Below are 21058 nucleotides of genomic sequence, written 5' to 3' on the forward strand. Positions count from 1 at the left end.
TCTCGATCTCCTGACCTTGTGATCCGCCCGCCTTGGCCTCCCAAAGTGCTGGGATTACAGGCGTGAGCCACCACATCTGGCCAGAGGTTGGTTTTAAATATCCTGGATGGACCAAGATCTAATTTTGGCTCAGGAAAATATAATTTAAGATAGAATCTTGCGGCTGGTTATGGTGGCTCATGCCTATAATCCCAGCACTTTGGGAGGCTGAGGCAGAAGGATTACTTGAGCCCAGGAGTTCAAGGCCAGCCTGTGAAATATAGTGAGACACACCTCTACAAAAAACTTGAAAATTAGCCCGGCATGGCGATGTATGCCTGTAGTCTCAGCTACTTGTAAGGGCTGAAGCGGGAGAATAGCTTGAGCCCAGGAGGTCAAGGCTACAGTGAGCCGTGATCATGCCACTGCACTTTGGTCTGGGCAACAGAGTGGGACCCTGTCTCAAAAAAAAAAAAAAAAAGAATCTTGGCCAAGTGCAGTGGCTTATGATTGTAATCTCAACACTTTGGGAGGCCCAGGCAGGAGAATTACATGAGGCCAGGAGTTCGAGGTTGCAGTGAATTGTGACGATGTCTGAGCCTGGGCAATGAGACTGTCTCTAAAAACAAAACAAAACAAAACAAAAAACAAAAAAAAGAAAAGAAATGTAAATTTTTCCTTCTCTGTTTGCCAGAATGTTTGTAAAACTATTTCATTTATTAAATTATTTTAGGTTTGTTATAAAAGTTGAATATTTAGAATGTCACAAAATTATGAAAATATAGTTAATACTTAAATAATCATAAAAGTATACAGTAAAAGAAAAAATAAATTATAGGTAAACACTGAATATTTTGGGATATTTCTTTTATTTCTTTTTATTTCTTTTTTATTTTTTGAAGACAGGGTCTGGCTCTGTCACCCAGGCTGGAGTGTAGTGGCACCGTCTCAGCTCACTGCAACCTCTGCCTCCTGAGCTCAAGCCATCCTCACAACTCAGCCTCCCAAGTAGCTGGGACTATAGGCATGTGCCACCACACCTGGTTAATTTTTGCATTTTTAGTAGAGATGGGGTTTTGCCATGTTGCCCAGGCTGATCTTAAACTCCTGGACTCAAGAGATCCTCCCACCTTGGCCTCCCAAAGTGCTGAGATTAGAGGTGTGAGCCACCATGCCCAACCTGGCATATTTCTTTTAAATCTTTTTTCTAACCCTGTGAATGTAGACATATGTATAATTTACTTTATTGGGACTGTACTCTCTAAAAAGGGAGTTTTACATATGAAGTATTTATAAAATTGTTTTTGTTCTTTTTCTAATGACAAATGTGATAATTTTAGAGCAAAATTAAAGATTATTTGTCAAAAAAGAGGAGTAAAGGGGTAAAGCCTGAGCAAATATAAAAACATACTAATAAAAAACTATAATAAACACTGTGTTGTTACTGGCTGACAAATATCCATCATAAATTGTAATAAATATGACTCTTTTCCTAGAAAAAGCAAGAGAATTGATGGAAACACAGCTGAAAATAAAACAATGAGGGACAATAACATAAAACTGAATGACTTAGAAGAAAATGATACTACTCTTTTGAGTGCACCTGATAGAAGATTTGAATGAATGGAGAAAACTCAAGCTTAGCTGGAGGGTGGTGGGCCTGGTGGCTGGGGTAAAGAGGAAGATATCACCATAAAATCATCCAGACCCCAGCCACATCATAGGCCAACCTCACCATTAAAATGCAGGGGCCCCCTGCTCCAATAGGCTTGCCAGTATGTGAAGTAGTTCACTGGGAATGAAATAAGTGTGAGGCCCGGCTCGGTGGCTCAAGCCTGTAATCCCAGCACTTTGGGAGGCCGAGGTGGGTGGATCACTTGAGGTCACGAGTTCGAGACCAGCCTGGACAACATGGTGAGACCTCGTCTCTACTAAAAAATACAAAAAGTAGCCGGGTGTGGTGGCGCGTGTCTGTAATCCCAGGTACTCAGGAGGCTGAGGCAGGAGAGTCGCTTGAACATGGGAGGCAGAGGTTGCAGTTAGCCAAGATAATGCCGCTGCACTCCAGGCTGGGTGACAGCGAGACTCCATTTCAAAAAAAAAAAAAAAAAAAATCGTGCAAATGCTCAGCTAATTATTCCAACACCATTAATTGAATAAGTGGGAGGATCACCTGAGGCCAGTAGTTGGAGAGCAACCTGGGCAACATAGCAAGACCCCATCTCTAAAACAATAAAAATCAAATGCTGGCTCCCCATATATCACCAATGCACCTGATGATATGACGAAGCTGCATTTATTGCTTCCCTCACTACGGGAGAACACCACTTCGTGAAGCTTTAGCGGTGCTTCAGACAGGAAAAGAAAGATCAGAATTTATCGAGAAATGAAAAATGGGCTTAAGGCGGTGAGTCTTTCAATGCTGGGATTTGATTGGGATTGGGTAAGAACCACGAGATACCAACATTCTAGGACTGGTGTAAGCAGCAAGAGGAGGATTTTAATGAGAGGCATTCAAAAAATTTTAGAGTGCAAACTGTTGGTGCTGTCCATTGACGAGTTGATGGGCCTTTGCAGAAGATCCTGTAATGCAGAAACTATTTGCCTGCAGAGAACGTCCTGGAAAAGTAATGCGAATGAAGACAGTGGATTAGCAAAGTCCTTTTTATGTAGATGCTAAAGTGGGGTTTTTGATTCTCAGTGTCCAGGCCGAGTTTGGGGATAGACGGTTTTAATTCCCATATACATACATTTTTAATGGACAATTCACATTAGGCACGTGTTCATTTTATAGTGTCAAAATCCTTTCATTTCTCGAAGGTGTTTACTGAGACCTGAGTCAGTTGCTAAACTAGCTAGTTTAAAGCTAAACAAGTAGCTTAAACCTGTCTGCTAAAACCTTCAGGTGGATTATTTCATTTGCTCCTCACAAACACCTGTGAATCCTCACAAACACTTCACCATTATTGTCCCTATTTTATAGAAGAGGAGAATGAGACTCAGAAGTAATAATTAGCTCACAATCTCGAGGCTACAAATACACGTTTTCAGGAACATCAGCAAAACCCTCTTAATCAAACAAACAAACATTAAACTCCAAAACCCTGCCTTATTCTTCTGTTTTTGCACAAGGAGCTGGAATCCAGGTTCAAGATAATTATCTGGCCATTCTGTCTTCTCAGGGGTCCTTTTCCCTTTCGGGGGAAGGGAGGAAAGGGTGGAAGCGGCTTGCACCACCCATTCCAATTCGGGCTTGGGTCAGCTCCCTGGGCGTCGCGGAGCACGCCCTGGTGCCACCGGCGGGGCCATTTCCGCCGCGGAGGCCCAGACAGTGCCGCCGGCTCGCGTAGGGTCCAGCGGACCGGCAGGCTGGCGCTCGCGGCGCTAGCTCTGCTCTCTTCTGGCCACCAGGGGGCGCCAGAAGCAATGGTGTATCCCGAAAGGGACGGCGGCCACGTGACAGGGGGGTCATGCGCAGGGTCGCGGGGGACCGCCTGGGGATCCCCGCACGGCGGCGAGGAGTGACGGTTGGCTCGGGCTGCTTTCCTCCCTCCACCGCCTGCTTGTTTCGCCATGCGCGGGCCGGACGGTGGGGCTGCAGCGGTGAAAGCGACTGAAGTCCGGGAGCAGTCGCATGAGCTTCCCGGTCACCAGGAGGCCCCGGGAACAGACACCTCACCCTGACATTGTGGCAGGTTTGGCCCTTCCCGCAATGCAACAAAGGAGGGACTTTGTCCCAGCCTTTCCCCTAGCCAGGAGAGGTGCTGTTAAATCCCGTTGTGCCTCCCCACCGTCCTTGGAGAGATGAGCTTTCCCCTGTAGTACCCCAGGGGACGGGCCGACGGGATGGACTTTGTATCTTTTGGCTGATCTGGCCGGACATCCTTGCCCAATAAGCACTTACCCAGTTGCCCACCCTCCAAAAAAAGGAGAAAATCAAATCAGTAATTTGATCGATCATTTTCATAGATATTCTGTAATAGAACAATTCACCTGGTTGTGAACTGGGCTGGGGAGTTTCAAGAAGTGAGTTTGTTAACTGACTAGTTTCTTGCTTGGTGTAGAGGCCTTAGGCACTCTCACACTTAAACTGGCAGAAAGGCCAGGGAGTATCTAGACTACACACTGGGGTCACTCAACTGGAAACACGTTGTACACCTCAAGTCATCCTACAATTTCACAGACTGAGTTACTGGCTGTGATGTCTATGCAGCAAAGCCCCAAGTCCCAACTGACAGAAATGTCTCAGAAACTTAATTCATCACGGTCTTTTTTTTTTTTTTTTTTGAGACAGAGTCTTGCTCTGTCGCCCAGGCTGGAGTGCAATGGTGCGATCTCGGCTCACTGCAACCTCTGCCTCCTCGGTTCAATCAGTTCTCCTGTCTCCACCTCCCGAGTAGTTGGACTTACAGGCATGCCACCACCATGCCCGGCTAATTTTTGTATTTTTAGTAGAGAGGGGGTTTCACCATGTTGGCTAGGCTGGTCTCGAACTCCTGACCACAGGTGATCTACCCGCCTTGGCTTCCCAAAGTGCTGGTATTACAGGCTGAACCACTACCAGCAGCCTCACCACAGTTCTTAACAGAAGTAGTCTATTTGAGGAAAAACAGTTAATTATAAAGAAACTGAATAATGTAATAAATTGAGAAATTTTTTTCCCAGCCTTATACTTTTTATACCGTCAAATCCACTGACTTTAAGTGTACAGTTTAAAAAATAAATTTGGCCAGAAGCGGTAGTGCACACCTGTAGTCCCAGCTACTTGGAGGCTGAGGTGAGAGGATCACTTGAGCCAGGGAGGTCGAGGCTGCAGTGAGCTGTGATTGTGCCACTGCACTCCAGTCTGGGTGACAGAGCAAGACCCTGTCTCAAAACTAAACAAATAAATAAAAATAAATTTATGGAGTTATGCAACCATCATCACAATACAGTTTTAGAACATTTCCCCTATCCCCCACGAATTCCAGAAGTAGTTTGCAGTTAATTTCCTCTCTCATATTTAGCCCTAGGCAACCATTTGTCTGCTTTCTGTCTGTATATAGTTGCTTTTTCTGGACATTTCACATGAATGGACTCGTACAATATGTGGCCTTTTGTGTCTGGGTTCTTTCACTTAACATGATGTTTTCAAGGTTCATCCATTTTGTAACATTATCAATACTCCTTTCCCTTTTTCTGGCTAAATAATATTACATTGATGGATATACCATATTTTGTTTTTCCACTCATCAGTTGATAAACATTTGAGTTGTTTCCACTTTTTGGTTGTTATGAATAATTCTGTGAATATTTGTATACAAGTTTTTGTGTGGACATGTTTTGGGTTCTCTTGGGTATATGCCTAGGAGTGGAATTGCTGGGTTTTATAAAGTAACTGTATGTTTAACTTTTTAGGAACTTCTGGATTGCTTTCCAAAGTGGCTGCACTGTTTTCTATCCCCACTGGTAAATGTATGAGGATTTCTATTTCTCCACATCCTTACCAATACTTTCTTGTCTGTCTTTTTGATTGGTGTCTCATTGTGATGTTAATTTGCCTAGATTGAGTGATTTTTGGTTGTATTTGGTTTAGCTAGTTTCACTTCATTTAATGAATGCCTTTTTTAGTGTTATAAAAATTAGGAGCTGAAATGAATAATACATAGTCCTTCCTTGCAAGGAGCTCATAGTTCCTTCAGGAAGACAGACAACAAAACAATGACAGTGCAGCTTGTTAAGTGCTCTGAAGGGAGTTGAGGACAAGATGCTCTGGGGAGCAGAGAAGAGGAACACTTAACCCTGCTTGAAGGCGGGTGGAGGAAAGTATTAAGGAAACCTTTTCCAGAAGAGGTCTTAATGTGCCTCTGGTTTTCTTTTGTTTATTTTAATCAAAATTATACAAGTACATACTGTAGGTTTTTTGTTTGTTTTGAAACAGCATCTCGCTCTGTCACCCAGGTTGGAGTACAGTGGCGCGTGCAATCACAGCTCACTGCAGCCTCAACCTTCAAGCAATCCTCTCACCTCAGCCTCCCAAATACCTGGGACTACAGGTGCACACCACCGTGGCTGGCTAATTTTTAAATGTTGTGTAGAGACAGGGTTTCACGGCCGGGCACAGTGGCTCACGCCTATAATCCCAGCACTTTGGGAGGCTGAGGTGGACGGATCACCTGAGGTCAGGAGCTCGAGACCAGCCTGGCAAACATGGCGAAACCTCATCTCTACTAAAAATACAAAAATTAGCTGGGCGTGGTGGTGTGCACCTGTAATCCCAGCTACTCAGGAGGCTGAGACAGGAGAATCGTTTGAACCCAGGAGGTGGAGGTTGCAGTGAACTGAGATCGTGTCACTGCATTCCAGCCTGGGTGACAGAGCAAGACTCCATCTCAAAAAAAAAAAAAAAAAAAAAAAAAAAAGAAAAAAAGAAAAAAAAAGACAGGGTTTTTCCATGTTGCCCAGGCTGATCTTGAACTCCTAGGCTCAAGCGATCCTCCCACCTCAGCCTCCCAAAGTGCTGGGATTACAGGTATCATACTGTAGTTTTTAAAAATCAAATAGTTCTACAAGATTTGCTTTTTTAAAAAAATGAAGCATCTGCTTTCCTTCCCATTCCATGTTGCCCCCAAAAGCAACCACTTTCTGTTCTTTTAACTCTTTGAATATTTACCTGTATATCTTTAAAGAGCATATTTCTATTTGAGAAAAAGAAGCCCCAACATAGGCCAATTACTATCCTCACTTGCACTGATTTTTAAATTGGTCAGCCCTATTAAATATCAACACATGGTTAATTATGAAAGTGACGGTCACATTGCAGCCTACCTTCTGTCCATCTAAATGAAAGAAGACAGGCATGCTCAACAGTTAGCTACTAGAATAACTGAAGTAACACATTACATACTTTTAAAAAATGTGGGCTGGGCGCGGTGGTTCACGCCTGTAATCCCAGCACTTTGGGAGGCCGAGGTGTGTGGATCACCTGAGGTCAGGAGTTCGAGACCAGCCTGACCAACGTAGGCAAAACACCATCTCTACTAAAAATACAAAAATTAGCCAGGCGTGTGCCTGTAGTCCCAGCTACTTGGGAGGCTGAGGCAGGAGAATAGCTTGAACCTGGGAGGTGGAGGTTGCAGTGAGCTGAGATCACACCACTGCACTCCAGCCTGGGCGACAAAAAAAAAAAAAAAAAAAAAAAAAAAAAAGTGGCTGAGGAATTGTTTTTCTCATTGGTGCTTTACTATCATATAGCTCCAATAAGCCAGCACCCAAATGTAACTGTCAATTATGAGGAATGTTATTTTCACTTAAACTTTAAAAGAAAAGCAAACCACAAACGAGCTGCATGATGTAGTATAGGAACTGGCAATCTATGACCTTTGAGCTAAGAATGTGTTTTCAGATGAATAGTGACAACAAATTTGATGATAGGGAACACTAATTTTCAACCCTAATGAAGCAAAATGTTATTTTTCTATTCTAATCTTTTCATTAGTAGAACTGTATTATAAAACCTCATAGTCAATTGTTATTACATTTTAAATTTCATTAATTAAAAATTTGTACAATTTTGTTTTCTCTCATTACGTAAGTACTTATATAATATCCTCCATCTTGCTTCTTGGTTCATAAATTCTAAATGATTAATTCTCTGACCTTCACAGAAAAGCTTGCTAACTCCTGGTTTAATAGAATAAAAAGGGCCGGGCACTGTGACTCAAACCTGTAATCCCAGCACTTTGGGAGGCCGAGGTGGGCGCATAACGAGGTCAAGAGATTGAGACCATCCTGGCCAACATGGTGATCAAAAGATCGAGACCATCCTGGCCAACATGGTGAAACCCCGTCTCTGCTAAAAATACAAAAATTAGCTGGGCATGGTGGTGTGCACCTGTAGTCCCAGCTACTCAGGAGACTGAGGCAGGAGAATTGCTTGAACCCAGGAGGCAGAGGTTGCAGAGCTGAGATTGTACCACTCTACCCCAGCCTGGCAACAGAACGAGACTCCATCTCAAAAAAAAGAAAAAAAAAAAAAAAGGTATGGAAAGCAATTGACATGTACTTGCTGTGTGACCTTGGGAAGTCACTTTATGTCTCTGGTCTTTATTTTTATTATCTATACAATGCAGCTAAAGGGTAATGGGTTGATGAGATAAACTCTACCATGAATCCCCTAGTTTTTGATTAATTAATCATACAAATATTTATTGAGTTACTGTTATGTACCAAGAACTGTTAAATGCATTGGGAATACAGCATGAAACAAAATTTTTGTCCTGAAAGAAGACACTGTTCTCAATGAAAAGAGACTTAAGATGCAGCGTGTGGTCTGAGATTGGATCATGATTTAAACAAACTTGCTTAATGGGACATTTTTGGGAAAATTAGGGAGATTTCTATATGGATGGTTATTAGATGATGTGAAAACTTATTAAGATGAAATGGTGGAGGTCATTAACTGAAAAGGGCAGTTGTAAAACATTTTGTACAGTATTTCATTTTTGGAAGAAAATGCGTATATGTATTACGTATACTTAGAAAAAATATCTGAAAAGATATATACTAAGCTGTTAATGGTGATTTCTGTGTGATGGGAACACAATGTTCTATTTAGTTATTTTTGCTTTTGAATTTTTCACAATGAATATACACTGCTTTTGTAAAAATAAAAGATTGTTTCTAATTTTAAAAATAATCTCTCTTTTCTCAAAGCTTATAGTTAATGCCTCTTGTAAGTATTCATATTGCCAATTTGTCACTTTTTTTTTTCAGGGCAGGAAAACATCTAAGAATGGAGGCTCCCCCTTCCCTTGCAGGTAACAAAGTATCGGGGTGATCTCTGTGAAATAGCTACTGAATGTAAACTGATGCTACTGGCATTCCTCTGGGACTTTTACTGATAAGTAGAGCTTTCATAGTCTTCCCAATTTCAGATGACTCAAGATTGAATTTCTTTTTCTTTCTTTCTTTCCTTCCTTCCTTCCTTCCTTCCTTCCTTCCTTCCTTCCTTCCTTCCTTCCTTCCTTCCTTCCCTCCCTCCCTCCCTCCCTCCCTCCCTCCCTCCCTCCCTCCCTCCCTCCCTCCTTCCTTCCTTCCTTCCTTCCTTCCTTCCTTCCTTCCTCTCTCTCTCTCTCTCTTTCTCTTTTTTTTTGGACAGAGTCTCGCTCTGTTGCCCAGGCTGGAGTGCAGTGGCACGATCTCGGCTCACTACAACCTCTGCCTCCCAGGTTCAAGCAATTCTCCTGCCTCAGCCTCCCGAGTAGCTGGGATTATAGGCACCCACCATCGTGCCCGGATAATTTTTGTATTTTTAGTAGAGATGGGGTTTCAACATGTTGGCCAGGCTGGTCTTGAACTCCTGACCTCAGGTGATCCGCCCGCCTTGGCCTCCCAAAGTGTTGGAATTACAGGCATGAGTCACTGCACCTGGTCTAGATTGGATTTCTTATCTTGCAAAGCCAAAGTGAAGTCCAGACCATGAAAAAGCAGAAAATGTATCAAGATAAATGCTACCTTGTGAGCCGTATCAATAGTCCTACCAATAGCTATAGCTTTCTGATAATGGAGGCTTTCAAATGAGATGGGTTTTTTTTTTTAGGGTGACCAGCAATTAAAAAGAAGTACTAGAGAGGCAAATATTGGCAGTATACATCTGAAAAGAAGGAACTCAGCCCAAGAACTTGCCCAATCTGATACTGGAGGTAGGTATATCTCTGTTGCATCCATGAATGCATCAGGCTACCAAAGCCCGATGTGATTAAGCATTTGAATCGTGTAACTGCTTCTCTTATTGTAGGCCAGGAGTCAGCAAACTTCAGCATGTGGACCAAATCTGGTCTGCCATCTGTTTTTGTAAATAAAGTTTTATTGTTTATTTGTTTATGTATTGTCTATCACTGCTTTTACCATGTGATGGCAGAGTTGAGTAGTTGGCAACAGATACTGTACATGACCTACAAAGCCACAAATATTTACTATCTGTCCATTTATTTATTTATTTATTTATTTATTCATTCATTCATTCATTCATTCATTCATTCATTCATTCGACAAGGTCTCGCTCTGTCACCCAGGCTGTAGTGCAGTGGAGTGATCACAGCTCACCGCAGCCTTGAACTCCTGGGCTCAAGCAATCTACCCACCTCATCCTCCCAAGTAGCTGGGACTACAGGTGCGCCCCACCATGCTCAGCTAATTTTTAAATATTTTGTAGAGATGGGGTCTTACTGTGTTTCCCAGGCTGGTCTCAAACTCCTGGGCTCAAGCGATCCACCTGCCTCAGCCTCCCAAAGTGCTAGGATTACAGGTGTGAGCCACCATGCCCAGCCTATATGGCCCTTTAAATAAAAAGTTTGTGGACCCCTCTTCTAGATTCACCAGAAAACTGCCTCAGTATGCATGCCTGTGGAAGAGAATAACCACTTATATTATTTTCTTTTTTTTCCCTATACATTTAAGTAGTGTTCCTTTCATCCAAGAGAAAATGAAGAAAGGGACTTTCTTTGGTCCCTGCCTATGTTCACCTTTGCCAAGGACCTTTCTCTCACGAATCCCTCTTTGCTCTTTTCAAGGAGGGTTTCAGGTTCTCTGTTATCACCCAAATTGTGACCTTTGCAAAGCCCCGCTGGTCTGCTTGGAATTTCACATGATGTGCCCTTCTCTAGATTTAGGTCTTTACATGTAGTACTCGCTTATTTAAATTTTATTTGTCTTTCAAGATGCCACTCAAGAACCACTCCCTCCAAGATGTTTTCCTGGATTTCCTCAGCCTAAAGTAATCCCTCTTTTTCCTGGGTGAGTCATATCTTTTAGTTTATTTCTCTTGTTTGGCTCACATTCACTGATTTACATCCATAATCATTGCTTTGTGCTTATTTGTATTTGTGTGTTACATTCTCTACCAGATTTTAAATTCCTTGAGGGTAGGTACATATGTTGTTCAACTTTTTTTTTTTGAGACAGATTTTTGCTCTGTTGCCCAGGCTGGAGTGCAATGCACGATCTCAGCTCACTGCAACCTCCACTCCCTGGGTTCAAGCAATTCTCGTGCCTCAGCCTCCCGAGTAGCTGGGATTATGGGTGCATGTCACCACGCCTGGCTAATTTTTTTTTTTAACAGTTTCTTCATGTTGGCCAGGCTGGTCTCGAACTCCTGACCTCAAGTGACCTGCCCGCCTTGGCCTCCCAAGATGCTGGGATTACAGGTGTGAGCCACTGCGCCCGGCCTTTTGTTCAACTTTAAATAAATTATTTTTTCTCCATCATCAGATGCAAAAGAGGTTCAACAATAAAATAAATTGGTAAGCTCCCCCATGTACTTCAGATCTAATCTTTAGTTCTCCAATGTTTCCACTGAGGATTTTTCTTGTGAAATGCTGGAGTCACTTCCTTTGTCCCTAGTGATCCTTGTAATTTCAAGCACCAGGCTATGATTTTCTATTCCATTGCTTTGATGGAGTTACTTCCACTAGGGGGAGCTCCTTACTTTGCTATATAGTCAATTTCCTTCTCTTTAGGAGACAAAAGAAGGGAGACTTCCTCAGACAAAATGTCAAAACAATGGTAGGAAGTAGGGACTAAAAACATCTCCTGGGGCTTGACTAGGTCTCAGCACTAGCTGGCTCCTCAAATGCCATTTCACTTGTCATATTGCGATTTGGTATAATTCTGGCCCATGTGTCAAGATTTCCCCCTACCCAATCTACTTCATTCATTCCATTTACAAATACATATTGAGTGCGTACTTTGTGTCAGGTATTGCTGTAGATGCTGGGGCTTCATCTGTGAATAAAACAGACTAAGTCCCTGACTTTATGGAGCTTATATTCACATATGGGCAGCGGACAATAAGTGAGATGAATAAAGAAAATATACAGTCTAGTAGATAGGGATAAATATAAAAGAAAAAAGCAATGCAGCATCTTGTAGGCTATTGTAAGAATTTTGAATGTGATGGGAAGCATTGGGGAATTTTGAGTAGGGGAGTGATGTGATCTGACTTATATTTTATAAGGATTGCTGTGGTTGTTTTGTGGAAAGTAATTATTATTATTATTATTATTTTTTTTTTTTTTGAGACGGAGTTTCGCTCTGTCGCCCAGGCTGGAGTGCAGTGGTGCGATCTCGGCTCACTGCAAGCTCCACCTCCCGAGTTCACGACATTCTCCTGCCTCAGCCTCCCTAGTAGCTGGGACTACAGGCGCCCGCCACTACGCCCGGCTAATTTTTTGTATTTTTAGTAGAGACGGGGTTTCACCGTGTTAGCCAGGATGGTCTCCATCTCCTGACCTCGTGATCTGCCGGCCTCGGCCTCCCAAAGTGCTGGCATTACGTGCCCAGCCTGTGGAAAGTAAATTTTAAGGGGGCAAGCTTGGGTCAGGGGAGGAATAGTGGACTCGGGGAGAAGTTGTTGGATTTTGGATACATTTTGAAGGTAGAGCCAACTGGATTTGCTAACAGATCAGATGTAGGATGTAACAGGAATCAAGGAAAGCAGGGTCACCATATGGCATAACACTAATAGCATTGACAAAAATGTGACTGGTGCCCCCTGGAGTTCTGTAACACAGCATCTCTGTCCAAGATGATGCCAAGGCTTTTGGCCTGAATGGTCGGAAAGATAGAGTTGCCACTAACTGCAATGGTGAAGACTATCAGACGAACAGGGTTGGGAGTGTATTGGAAGCTCAATTTTGGATATGTTTAATTTGAGCTGCCAGTTAGACATCTAAGTGGGGATGTTGAATAAGCTGTGGGATGTATGAGCCTGGCATTCAGAAGAGTGGCCTGGGCCAAAGATAAACGTTTTTGAGTCATGGGCATCTACATAGTATTTAAGGTATGATATGGACAAAATCACCAAGGAGTGAGAAGAGTTAAAGAGAAGGAGACCAAGGACCAAGCCCTGAGACATCTCAACATTTAGAGTTTAGGAACGTAAAGAGGAACAAATAATGGAGGCTAAGAAAGACTGGCCAGAAGGTAGAAGGCAAACCAGAAGAGAATGGTATCCTGGAAGCCAAGTGAAGAAGGTGCTTCAAAAAAGAGAGAATGATCAACTGTGAAAAATACTTATGGTTGGCCAAGTAAGATGAGGTCTGGGAAGTTTTGGTAGAATTTAACAACTTAGAGGTCACTAGTAGCCTTGATAAAAGCTGTTTCAGTGGACAAAAGCTTGATTAGAATGGTTCAAAAGGGAAAGAGAAGAGAAAAATTGTAGACAGGGAGTATAGACAAATCTTTTGAAGATTTTTGTTTTAAAGGTGAGCAGAGAAATGAGGCAGTAACTCAAATGGTATGTGGGGTCAAGAGAGGGTGTTTTGAGTGGAAGAAATAATTGCAAGTTTGCTCCAGGAGTACTTAGCGACAGTTGAGTTCACTTGTACTTATTCACCTGCATTTCTTGGGGGTAGTACCCAGTAATCCTCGGGGAAGGTAAGCTATCACGGGAGGGGATGTTGCCAATAGGTTTGAGTGGAATGAACTATAAGGGAACCCATGGATGCCCTTTAATAAAACTGAATTCAGAACTTCTGCAGTTAGCAGAGCAGAGAGTATCTTCATGTATGGAAAAAATTGGGGCTGTGAGGTCTAGCTATCCCTCTCACCCACATGGTGATTCCAGCCTCCTTTGCCAACCTTGAAAGATCTGGCCTCAAGTTACACTAAAGAGAGTCTGAGGGTCTCCTTCCAGAAACATTATCTATCGTATGGAAGGGAGAGGAAAAGAAGTTCTTACAGGTGCTGTGAAGCTGACTAAAACCCCAGGGAGTGTTTCAACTAAGTGGGAAACTTGACAAAGATTCACTGGTCATTTCCCTGTTCCTTGGTGAGAAGTGGCCTCAGCAGTAGAAGACAGTATAGTGCTGGGCTTGTTTCTTAGCTTTGTACTTTAGTAGTGATGGCTTTGAAAACACATACAAGTTTTCCTGGTCTCCATGTAGCATTTTGGTTTGAAATTTTTTTAAGTATTTTTATGTTATTTGAGACACAGTCTCGCTCTGTCACCCAGGCTGGAGTGCAGTGGTGTGATCTTGGCTCGCTGCAACCTCCACCTCCCGAATTCGAGCAGTTCTCCTGCCTCAGCTTCCCGAGTAGCTGGGACTACAGGCACCCGCTACCACGCTTGGCTAAGTTTTGTACTTTTAGTAGAGATGGGATTTCACCATGTTGGCCAGGCTGGTCTCGAACTGCTGACCTCAAGCGACCTGCCTGCCTCAGCCTCCCAAAGTGCTGGGATTACAGGTGTGAGCCACTGTGCCTGGCCTGAATTTCTTTCCTATTCTCATACCTTCAAGGCCCAGCTCATATGTTACCTGCTCTACAGAGCCTTCTTTGAGCTCCCTCTCTGGCAAAAGTCATCATTTCCTCTCTGCATCTATAGTATTTTTTCTCTTTCTTTCTGTTAGCACATATCACATTGTGTTATGGTTGTGTGGTTGTAAACTGATGAGGCAGTAGAGTGTAATGATGAGAGCATGGGTTCTGGAGCTAGGCTGCTTGTATTCAAATGGTGGCTCTTGCAAGTTGCTTAATCTCCCTAAGCCTCAGTTTCTTATCTGTCTCATCTCAGTTTAATAATAACAATATGACTGGGATCTCATAATAGGGATTTGGTAAAGATTAAAGAGATTAACAATGTGAAGTACTTAGAACAGTGCCCAGCACATAGTAAGTGCTTAGTGACCTTTCGTTATTTGTTTCTCTTCTTGTTGAGGAATAAGACCATATTTTTTTTTTTTTTTGAGATGGAGTCTTGCTGCTCGCCCAGGCTGGAGTGCAGTGGCACGATCTCGGCTCACTGCAAGCTCCGTCTCCTGGGTTCACGCCATTCTTCTGCCTCAGCCTCCCGAGCAGCTGCCTGGCTAATTTTTTTTTTTGTATTTTTAGTAGAGACGGGATTTCACTGTGTTAGCCAGGATGGTCTCGATCTCCTGACCTTGTGATCCACCCGCCTTGGCCTCCCAAAGTGCTGGGATTACAGGCATGAGCCACCACGCCTGGCCAAATAAGACCATATTTTTATCTTTTTTTATATATATATATATTTTTATTATTATACTTTAAGTTCTAGGGTACATGTGCACAACATGCAGGTTTGCTACATATGTATACATGTGCTATGTTGGTGTGCTGCACCCATTAACTCGTCATTTACATTAGGTATATCTCCTAAAGCTATCCCTCCCCACTCCCCCCACCCCACAACAGGAATGTTCCCCTTCCTGTGTCCAAGTGTTCTCATTGTTCAATATAAACAGAACCAGAAACCATGTTTTTATCTTTGTACCACTGATGCTTAGCACTGGGCTTGGCAGAGAGTACTGGGTATCTACTTAATCAATTTTTGTGTGAATAAACCAGGTTTCTAAATCAAACCAACTTCAGTTCTTGTTTAATAGTTTCATAGGTATATAGCCCTTTTATGAGATCACTCATTCATTCCTGTGTACCACTCTGTGTAGTAGTTAAGAATGAAGGTTCTGGAGCCTGATCACCCAGTTTGTATTGTTGCTTTGCCAGTTATTGGCTGGATGAGATTAGGCATGATATTTAACATCTCAGTGCCTCAGCTCTCTCAGCTGGAAAATGAGGAGAAATATAGGACGTTAAACATAGAGTTTCTGAACACTCAAAAGTTAACTATAAGTATTATTAATCTTATCAGCAATTAAACGACTTAATGAACACCTACGATGTTCCAGGAATTGTGCTAACAGTGGGGATACAGAGATGAATAAGGCTAGGTCCCTGCTCTCAGAAATCCTGTAAGCTAGTGAAGGAAACAAGTGTGATCAAATCAGTATGTATGGAGCCTAGCAGAAGATGGGATCAATTTAACAGGAGGGAAGAGTAACAGGAAAAGGCAGGGTAGTAAGACTTTATAGAGGAGGGAAATCCTGAGCTTTGCATCTGTGGGTTGACAGTCCTGGGATATTAATGTCAAGTACACATTGAAATCCCTTTTGTGGTTCATCAGAGATGAGTTTTGTAACAGATTTCTCCCATCAGATTTTCTTTTTTGTTTGTTTGTTTTTGTTTCACTGAAAGCATTTACCTGGAAGATTTTCTTAATAAGGCCACTTAACAAGAGGCCTCCAGACGGTGATGATCTCTGTCCTCACTTGGCAGCATGGTAACTGCACTGCCGTGCGGCTCCTCCATCTCACCTTGCCTTTTGAGAGATCTGGCTGGTTTTAGGAACACTGTTACTGGATTCAACATTGCATCTAGACTTGAGAATTCTTTGTTCACATCTGGTTTGAAAAAGAATGTTTGAATGGCTTCTGTCTGTCCTGTTTGCTTGGAAACAGAAACAGGGCTAATTGTTTTATGGAACCCTCAATCTGCTATTTGAATGAATTTTATGATAAATGCATATAACCAAGACCAGTATTGATATTGCCTTCTAGATTGGGGGCCTAAGAAAAATTTTAATCCTTCTCAGAAAATATGGAATTGTCATGTCGATAAATCTTGTCCAATGCCTAAAAAAAAAAAGCCTCACCCTGGCTGGGTGTGGTGGCTCACGCCTGTATTCCCAGCACTTTGGGAGGCTGAGGTGGGTGGATCATGAGGTCAGGAGTTCAAGACCAGCCTGGCCAAGATGGTGAAACCCCATCTCTACTAAAAATACAAAAAAAAAAAAAATTAGCCAGGAGTGGTGGTGGGCGCTTGTAATCCCAGCTACTCAGGAGGCTGAGGCAGAGAATTGCTTGAACCTGGGAGGCGGAGGTTGCAGTGAGCTGAGATCATGCCACTGCACTCCAGCCTGGGTGACAGTGAGACTCCATCTCAAAAAAAAAAAAAAAAAAAAAAAAAGGCCTCACCCTGCCTTTTGAATCCCAGGGAACCTACCTGTTCTGGGCCAACAATGCACCACCAGACTTTCCCAAGTGCACCAAACATAGTTTTGAATAGTTTTCCTTGGGCAAAGCTCCTCTTTCCTTTTGAACTTCAGCCAGAGGGCCCTCACAGGCAGAAGACTAAATTTCAGATGCTTCTGTCTTGCCCTCTCCCTCCATCTCAATAAATTTTCTGAAAAAGTTGGCATTTAGATTCTTCTTTTCCCAACCTAACCATCAGGCAGGAAAGAAGTAGAGAATAGCATATGTTCTAAGAAAACGCCAGTGCCCCTTTCTAGCTCACCCTTTTAATAGAGGCTTCTCAGAGATGGTGGGACTGGAGCTACAATTAAATTTTTGAGATCAAAGACTGGATGCAGATAGATGAAAATCTTAATGTCTTTTGTCTCTCAGAAAACCAATAAAGCCATCGAAGCTTGTCTAGTTCCCCCAAGTAGTTAATGAGAACAATAGAATTTTGAGTTCCTGGTGTTCCTTTGGAGCTGATTTTGGCAGATGACAAGCAGTTTGTAAAAGGGCTTATTATTCGAGTAGAGCTTTGGCTGCCTGACTTTTAAGGTTGATTATTTGTTTTGCATGTTATATAACAGGAGTGTTGGGCAATGCTCAGAAGAGGTTTTTGGGGTCAGAGATGTAAGGACTTCTCTGACTGTCTTCTCCCAACAGAACCAGATTCCAGCTGCGGAGCAAGAGGCAAGCTTGTACACAGAACCAAAGCCATGGCTTTTGTACAGCCGCTTACCACCAGACAGGCCTTTTCACTGGTTCCTTTAGGGGGAGAATATATCAAAATTTCTATCAAGTCAGTAACCCAAGAAAAATATTTCTCTGTGTATGTAATTTCTCAAACTTTCATTGGTGATGTGACCTGCTTTTTAAAGAAACATTTTTAAAGACATAATTTGGTCTTTTGCAATAAACAGTTGTATATGGGGTCCCTGTCAGCTCAGTAAGTAGATGCTCTGAAAGGTAGAGCCTTCAACTGGTTGTAGTGAAAAACAGCTAAGAGAGGTCTTCCCTCATTGGTGAAGAGTGCCAAGTGGAAGTTGTCCCAGACCTTTTGTTTTCAAGGTTTAAAGTGTTGTGCTTCCTGGCCAGGCGCAGTGGCTCACGCCTGTAATCCCAGAGCTTTGGGAGGCTGAGGCAGGTGGATCACTTGAGGTCAGGAGTTCGAGACCAGCCTGGACAACATGGCAAAACCCTGTCTCCACCAAAAATACAAAAAAAATTAGCCGGGCGTGGTTGTGCACGCCTGTAATCCCAGCTACTGGGGAGGCTAAGGCAGGAGAATCTCTTGAGCCCGGGGGACGGAGGTTGCAGCGAGTGGAGATCGTGCCACTGCACTCCAGTCTGGGTGACAGAGTGAGACTCTGTCTCAAAAAATAAAAGTAAAAAAATAAATGAAGTGTTGTGCTTCCTATCTTATGCTGGACCTGCTGGCTCACTGAGAGATAGAGGCAAATATTAGACATTTTGGAGACAGTGAATGAAGGATGTTCCTCTCCCTCCTATTCTAAACTTTAAAAGTACACTGAGCCAGGGCCTACAAAAAATTGAGTTTTTTTTTTTTTTTTTTTGAGATGGAATCTTGCTATGTCGCCAAAGCTGGACTTGAATTTCAAACAATCCTCCTGCTTCAGCCTCCCAAGTAGCTGGGACTACAGGTGCTTGCCACTATCAGATGGCTTTGATAAACAGAAACTTAGTTGTGTCTCCTTTTTTGTTTTTTAATGGGAACCTAATATATGAGGGAGTTCTGTGTATAAAGGCTATAAGCTAGCATTTGTGTCCAGTGCCATCAGTAAAATGGGAAGTAGCAGAAGGAGATGATAGGTACCTAGGAAGAGATTTCATGAGCTATTCAATAAATTTTGGATGCTTTTTGATATTTGGAAGATGTGTGTCCTTAGGAGAGATGGCCTGTACACTTGAAGTTACTAATTCATGGCAAACCATTCTCCTTCAAAGACAAAGTTTTGTTGAAGAGAGTCTTGGGAAACATGAAATCTGATCATCCTGATAGAGTTTGTGTCTCTAAAAGGAACTATACATTGTGGGTGTGAGTAGCTTAATTTCTTGCACTAAAGTCTCTGGCACCCTAAATGAAACATTGCTTTGGTGCCTATATTAATCACGATAGGCTAGACCGATACAGTGACAAATAGCAGAGGTTGATTTGTTGCTCACATAATGTTTGATATAGACTGGTTGGCCCTCTTCTGTCTTGTAGCTATACCATGTGGAACAGATGACTTCCAAGGACACCGTAGCAAAGAAAAAGAGAACTGGAAGCTCATGTGCCTTAATCGCCTCATCCTAGAGGTAACACAGAACTTCTGCATACATTTCATTGGCAGGAACTAATCACCTAGCCCCAATTTAACCACAAGGAAGACTGGGATATGTAGAGGCATACCTAGTAGATTTCATGTCTATTAACAGTTTCTGCTATACCCCCTCAGTACCAACTGACCACTCACTTCCCACCCCACTCACCAGGAATGTATAGCTGCTGATGATTTTCGAATTTGGTAAGAGACTGAATTGTGAATATCAGACCACCTCTTCAGTCTAACAGACAGTGCTTGTTTTACCTAAGGCGAGGAGACAGCACAGGCAGTACTCACTTGTTTGTCAGTTACAGTCCTTTTCCTTTCCCTCTCTCATTACTCACCATGAAACACACATTGTCCCTTTTACTTCTGTCCCAAGCGTCACACTCATAAGAACATAAGAAGTGCCCCCAGATCAAACAAGAGTGCTTGAATAGAAAGTGAGATATTTCTTCTTTATGAGGTTGACCTTACAAGGCTGAGGCAGGCTGTGCCTAATTATGTAGGGACCCTAATGTCTCATGGTTGTGTCACTATAAATTAATTAATGATTAACCTTCTAACAAGGCTAAGTGAACAGAATTCCCCAGTGTCCTGAGAGAAGGAAAGTTAATGTGGTCTTTCTCCCAGGAGGAGGATAACCAGTGGAGCCTTTTCCAGATTTCTCACTAGAAGTAAAGACCAAATTTCCAGAAGGAACCTGAGAGATAAAAAGTGGTTGGCTGCTCCTGACCTGACTCATAGTGTTTAACTGAACCATACCACTAGTGTATACTAGTGTATGTGTATGTGTATGAACATGCACACACACATGCACACACACATTCACACACAATCCTATGGTATTTGGTGACTTTGGATGCCCAGCTCTTGCAACAATTTCCTGCTGTCATTCTTTTCCCTTTGAATCTCAGGGGTGAGCAAACTGAAGAAATACTATCATCTTACTGCTTTTAGTATCTTCCATAGAAAAGGAGTGGCTGGAGTCAGTGTAGATCAACCCAAGCAGTACAAATCTGCCAGAATTGCAGCTCAGCTTCCTTACCTCCAGCATGTGTACCTTTCTGAAGGGTAGGCCCTTAAGCCAGACATAAGTAAGTTATCTACTTTGTGCATAACTGTCTGACTTGGCTTAGAAGCATGAAAGGGGCAGAAATGTAAGATGGGTAAAGAAGGGCTGCATCTGAAATAGGGCCATGATGATTAGCTCTCTCTTTCCTTCCTTTGGCTTCATTGCTGTATTCCATGTGGGTCTTGATATCTTGAAACTGGATGAGATACCCAAATAGTCAGTCCCTGAATATAAATCATTTCCTTGTATAGAATCACTGCCAAACTCAGTATGGTTAAAAGATTTTTAACACCCAGCTGCAGCATTCACTCTGGTTGGAATTGGCCATTTAAATTTATTTCACATATGTAAGTATCATATCCTTTATAATGCATTCTTAATTGTTGCTCAGTTCTTCCAGATTGAATTCCTTTAAAAAAATTCCTTATGTAATCTTTTAATTCTAGTTGGAAAACATCACTTGACAGTTGCTGTTTATACAGGCATGTCTCGTTTTATTGTGCCTGGCTTTATTGTACTTTGCAGATACTGTGTTTTTCACAAATGGAAGGTTTGTGACAACCCTGCGTTAAGCAAGTCTGTTGGCACCATTTTCTCAACAGCATGTGCTAACTTTGTCTCTGTCTCACATTTTGGTAATTCTCTCAATGTTTCAAACTTTTTCATTATGATTACATCTGTTATGTGGAGCTGTGATCAGTGATCTTTGATGTTACCATTGTAATTGTTTTGGGGTGCCACAACTGTGCCCAGATAAGACAGTGAACTTAATTGGTAAATGTTTTATGTGTTCAGACTGTTCCACTGACTGGCCCTTCTCCAAACTC

The 21058-nt window shown here is 42.5% G+C and overlaps 1 long non-coding RNA gene across 1 annotated transcript in view; it reads left to right on the plus strand.

The window, feature by feature from the left end:
• Positions 1 to 3457: 3457 nt before the first annotated feature.
• LOC134739006 (uncharacterized) overlaps positions 3458 to 21058 on the plus strand; it is an 87368-nt gene continuing 69767 nt past the window's right edge. Inside the window, exons 1-6 of the long non-coding RNA XR_010125363.1 lie at positions 3458 to 3674; positions 5377 to 5433; positions 8734 to 8777; positions 9560 to 9662; positions 10680 to 10755; positions 19057 to 19148. This is a non-coding gene — a long non-coding RNA (uncharacterized LOC134739006). The remainder of the gene's footprint in view (positions 3675 to 5376; positions 5434 to 8733; positions 8778 to 9559; positions 9663 to 10679; positions 10756 to 19056; positions 19149 to 21058) is intronic.

Source organism: Pongo pygmaeus, chromosome X (assembly GCF_028885625.2).
Source record: "Pongo pygmaeus isolate AG05252 chromosome X, NHGRI_mPonPyg2-v2.0_pri, whole genome shotgun sequence".
In the NCBI taxonomy this organism is placed as follows: Eukaryota; Metazoa; Chordata; class Mammalia; order Primates; family Hominidae; genus Pongo; species Pongo pygmaeus.